Consider the following 6,000-nt stretch of genomic DNA (forward strand, 5'->3'; position numbering starts at 1 on the left):
AAAGCTCTTAAGAGACAATTCCGACCTCTTCGCCTGGAAAGCTTCCGACATGCCGGGAATAAATCCCGAGCTCATGTCCCACAGGCTCTCAGTATATCCGGGGTCACGACCTGTACAGCAACGAAGGTGTAAGCTTGGTCCAGAACGAGCTCAAGCGGTGGAGGAGCAGGTACAAGCACTCCTGGAAGCCGGCTTCATCAAAGAGGTTAAATATCCAACATTGCTAGCAAATGTAGTGCTAGTCAAGAAGCAAAACGGTAAGTGGAGGATGTGCATCAACTATACCGACCTGAATAAGGCATGTCCCAAGGACCCATATCCACTTCCAAGCATTGATACTCTAGTGGACTCTAGCTCGGGGTATCAATACTTGTCGTTTATGGATGCCTACTCGGGATACAACCAAATCCCGATGTACAAGTCGGATCAAGAAAAAACATCATTCATCATGCCTAGAGCAAACTACTGCTACGTGGTCATGCCATTTGGATTAAAGAATGTCGGGGCCATATATCAAAGGCTGATGAATAAGGTGTTCGCTCCCCACCTCGGGAACTTAATGGAAGTCTACGTAGACGACATGCTGGTGAAAACCAAGGAAGAAACCGACCTCTTGACGGACCTCTCGCAAGTCTTCAACACCATAAGGTTACATGGGATGAGGCTAAATCCCGCAAAGTGTACCTTCGCGGTGGAGGCTGGAAAATTCCTGGGGTTTATGCTGACGCAAAGGGGGATTGAAGCAAATCCCAACAAGTGCAAAGCCATCCTAAAAATAAAAAGCCCGACTTGCTTAAGAGAGGTTCAACAATTGAATGGTTGACTTGCAGCCCTCTCCAGATTCTTGGCAGGATCAACATTAAAATCCCTTCCACTATTCTCTCTACTAAAAAAGGGATGCCAGTTCGAATGGACTCCAGAGTGCGAAGAAGCATTCTAGGAGTTCAAAAGGTTCTTGAGCCAACCTCCAATCCTGACCCGACCTCTAGTTGGAGAAGAGCTCGTTCTATATTTGTCTGTAGCAGACAAAGCTATAGCATCAGCCCTGATACGAGAAGATGAGGTCGGGCAGCATCCCGTGTACTTCACCAGCAAAGTTCTACAAGGCCCTGAACTAAGGTACCATAAACTAGAGAAGTTCGCTTACTCCTTAGTAATAGCCTCACGGAGGTTACGGCCTTACTTCCAAGCCTACACAATAAGAATCCGAACGAACCAACCTATGAAGCAAATCCTCCAAAAGACGGATGTTGCAGGGAGAATGGTTCAGTGGGCGATAGAGCTCTCCGAGTTTGACTTGGAGTACGAAACCCGGATGGCAATTAAAGCTCAATGCCTCACCGACTTCATAGCGGAGTACGCGAGAGACCAAGAGGAAAAGCCAACTACATGGGACCTATACGTAGATGGATCCTCAAATAAGACAGGAAGCGGTGCAGGCATAATACTGGTTAATGAAGGGGGAACACAAATAGAGGTTTTCCTCAAATTTGAATTCCCAGCTTCTAATAATCAGGCAGAATTTGAAGCCCTGATCGCAGGTTTAAAGTTGGCAGAAGAAGTTGGTGCAACAAAAGTGATAATATTCAGCGACTCTCAAGTGGTGACCTCCCAAATAAATGGAGAGTATCAAGCCAAAGACACAAATATGAAGAGATACTTGGAAAAAACTTTGGAGCACCTCGGGCGCTTCGTAGAAACCGAGATCAGACATATAACTCGGGATCTTAACACCAGAGCAGACGCCCTCTCCAAGTTAGCAAGTACCAAACCAGGGGGGAATAATAGAAGCTTGATCCAGAAAACTCTCCAAGAACCCTCTGTAGTGAAAGCAGAGGACAAACAAGATGTCCTTGAAGTAACCGGGCTAAACCTTGGATGGATGAATCCCTTGGTCGAATACCTAAAATTCGACATCCTCCCCAAAGAGGAAAAAGAGGCCAAAAAAATTCGGAGGGAAGCACAATACTATACTCTGGTGAAAAATATCCTCTATAAAAAAGGAATATCAACACCATTGCTGAAGTGCGTACCGACCTCAAGGACCACTGAAGTACTAGAGGAGGTTCATAATGAGATTTGTGGAAACCACCTCGGAGCCAAGTCGCTAGCCAGAAAAGTAATCCGAGCTGGGTTCTACTGGCTGACCTTGCAGAAGGATGCCACAGAATTTGTGAAGAAGTGCCAGCCATGCCAGATGCACGCAAATTTCCACGCGGCTCCCCCGGAGGAGCTCATCAGTATAACTTCTCCACGGCCCTTCGCAAAATGGGGGATGGATCTGTTAGGACCTTTTTTCTAAGCCCCAGGACAAGTCAAATACTTAATCATGGGAATAGACTACTTCACAAAGTGGATAGAAGCAGAACCATTAGCCACCATCATGGCCCAGAGAAGTCAGAGGTTCCTCTACAAAAACATTATCACAAGGTATGGGATACCCCATTCCATCACCACGGATAATAGAACCCAGTTCACCGACTCTACCTTCAGAAGCCTGGTAGTCAGTATGAAGATCAAACACCAGTTCACCTCGGTGGAACATCCACAAGCAAATGGACAAGCCGAGGCAGCTAACAAAGTCATACTGGCAGGATTAAAGAAAAGGCTACAAGACGCAAAAGGAGCTTAGGCTGAGGAGCTCCCCCAAGTGTTATGGGTTTACCGGACGACGCCACAATCTACCACAGGGGAAACACCCTTCCGACTTGTCTATGGCGTGGAAGCCATGATACTAGTAGAAATCGACGAGCAAAGTCCAAGGGTAATCTTCCACGATGAGATCGGAAACATATAGGGGCACAAAGAGGAACTTGAATTGCTCCCCGAAGTCTGAGAACAAGCCCATATAAGAGAAGCGGCATTAAAGCAAAGAATGACTACCAGATAAAAAGGTCATTCGAGGGAGTTTTACCCTAGACGACTTGGTCTTAATCAGAAACGACATTGGAGTCAACAAATCTGGGGAAGGGAAGCTCGTTGCCAATTGGAAGGGACCATACAAGATCAGTGAGGTCTTAGGAAAAGGTTATTACAAAGTGACCGACTTAAACGGCACCGAGTTACCTAAATCGTGGCATACTTGTAATATGAAAAGGTACTACAGTTAAAAGTGAACTCTACTCCCTGATGTACTCTTTTCCCAACTTCATGGTTTTTTCCCGAAAGAAAAGGGTTTTTCCTGAAGGGGGGGTTTTTAACGAGGCATCACAGTAGAGACTAAGGGATCATAGATAGTCAAAAACCCTTAGTAGCAATAAGGTACCTTCACAAATAAATAAAGATCTTTTACAATATCTCTTATAAATTCCTTCTCGCTTTCTTTCTTTCTACGAAACGCGCCGACTTAAGCTCGACAAAACGTGAAAATCCCATGAACCGACCTAGATGGTCGTCAGGGTAAAACGACGAGGTACAAGTCGGTGTAAAGAGGTTATAAAGGTCAATCGTGATAAACTCGGAAAACATCCGACTTATAAGTCGAAAAAATCGAGAAGCAAAGAAACGAATCGCAAAAATAACCTAAGTCATAAGAACTCAATAAATAAAAAAATTGAGTATAAGGAATATCAAAAAGAGATCAGAAAACCTATTGAAAGCACCAAGGCAAAGGCCGTCCCAAGTCCTTAAGAAAAATTTAAGAAAAACTTAGAGGAAAAGACAGCCAGCCAAGGAAAAGGTTTTTCAAAACAAGGATCAAAAATGTTTTTTTGAAACCTAAAACAGAAAAGCATGCGCACAACAAGACAAAGAAAGGTAACCTAAACCCTTATCCAAAAAAGGGTATTTTTAAATATTTTGTTTACAGCCATAAAAGGCTAAGAAAATGTCAGCAAAATACCACCACATCATAAAAATAAATAGTTTAAAAAAGGGGGAACCCACAGGCCGGGCCCCCATATAGCCACAATACATTTTTTCACTTAGGAAGGACGTCACCACCAGGGCCAGGAGGAGTAGTTGGACCACTACCAGAGTCAGGGAGAGTAGTCGGAGCACCACCCGAGTCAGGGAGAGTAGTCGGAGCACTCTCAGGGCCAGGAAGAGAAATATCCATCGGAGACGGAGTGGAAGTTCCAGGAGCCTTCGAAGAACTCGGGGCATCTTTTGGTCGGGGAGGGGACTCCATTATCCTCTGCCCCCGAGTCTTTAGATCAGACTCGGTGACGTATCGGGGAGTGGGAGGAGAAACGATGGCTCCATCGACCACAATCTTGTCTGGATCCAAAGGAGAGAGATCCAGGTCGGGAGCAAGAACTCCGACCTGTTCTTTAAAGATCCTCCACGCTTCTTCAGCCCCGTCAGCAATGGAGTCCTCCAACTCTGTATAGGCATCCCGAGCTCTCATCAAATCCTTCTTCACCTCCACAAGGTCCTCGAACAAGCTTGAATAACTCTCCTGCGCCTTCTCCCTCAGGCCCTCCGCCATGGAACACTAGGCCTACAACTTCCTCTCCCTCTCCTGGAGGCCATTCCTCTCCTCCTTCAATTTGACGACCTCCTCCCTCAACACCTTCTCCTGCCCTTGATATAAGAGCAGCCTCTCCTCCAGCTCTTCAACCCTCGAGGATGAACCTAAAGAGCTAAGGGGAGTCTTCTCAAAAATATCAAGGAACTTTGTGGACACCCCTGCCGCCCTGATACTCTCCTGAGCCAGAATAGTAAGGTGGTTTTGAACAGAAGCATCATTCATACCTATACGAGTATGAGGATAGATATGCTTCCGAATGAACTGAGGCACATCCACCTTGGCCTCACCTTCAAAAGAAGAGCTAGACTCTAAAGTCTTGCGCTTCTTCTTTTCTGGCTCAGGGGAAGATCGGGGAGGAGGGGGCGGCAGAGAAGAGGCTGAGGAAGAAATGACAATAGGTTGGGTGGGGGTCCCCAAATTGTAGAACGGGGGAAGGGGAAGGAAGAGAAGGACCAGCTGCCCTGGCGCCGCCGACTCTGGCGCGGGACCTCGCCTTGGCCTCCTGAACTCTCTGGTAAGACTCCCTGTAATTCTTCTTCGCCATCTCTGTAAAAGCAATTAGGAAGCTAAAGTCAGTAAAACAAGTCTGAAAAAACAAGTCGGGCGACCATCAGGTTGGAAAATATGATAAACAAACAAAAGCTACCTAGTTGAGTCTGGACAAAGGTCGGAGACCCCTGGAGAAATTTTTTGTATCCAGGTAGGGGGCTCTCCCCCATACTTCTCGGAGGAACCCCACAATGGCCGCCTCCACCTTATCCAAATCATCCAAACTATATTTTTTTACAAGAAGAGGTCTCTAGCCAGTACAGGGGAAAGCGAGGAGAAGAATTCTCATCCAGGAAAAAGGGGTGGTGACCTTCTACAGCTTGAACTTTGAAAAAGAAATTTTTGAAGTCATGGAAGGATTCATCGAAAAGGGTAAAAACTCTCCGACCCTGTATGGTCCGGAAAGACACCCACTGCTGTTTGTTATTTTGCCCACTGAAGGACTTAGTCATATGGAAGAGAAAAAAGAAAATCTTCAAAGAAGTCAGAAAGTCTAATGCATGGTTGATAAATTGGTAAATTTTTAAAAAACCCCAAGAATTAGGGTGAAGTTGGCTAGGAGCAACATGGCAGTGACATAAAACAGCTATCTCAAAGTCGGAAAAAGGAAGAAAAATACCCAAGCGGGTAATCATGCTCTCATACATATAGAAAAAATGAGGGGCTGCCTCAGAAGCCCTCCCAAAACAAACCCGGTCTTCCAGACCCGGGGCAATCAGTTCATATTTCGGCTCATCCTCATCAGAAGTACAAAGCCTATGACGTATGCGGAGATCTGTGATGTAGTCAGTATCCACCCAAGGTTCTTCCCCAAGAACCGTACCGTCAACCCATAATGAAAGAAACTCTAAGGTAGACATCTTTTTAAAAGGGGCAACGAATCCTACAAAGAAAAAAGGAAAGAAATCAAAATGAAGTCTCTGAGGGTCTGAGGCAGAAGTTTCAAAACCAACGGAACGGCTAAAACTACGGTCAAACAC

Source organism: Arachis hypogaea, chromosome 11 (assembly GCF_003086295.3).
Source record: "Arachis hypogaea cultivar Tifrunner chromosome 11, arahy.Tifrunner.gnm2.J5K5, whole genome shotgun sequence".
Classification (NCBI taxonomy): Eukaryota; Viridiplantae; Streptophyta; class Magnoliopsida; order Fabales; family Fabaceae; genus Arachis; species Arachis hypogaea.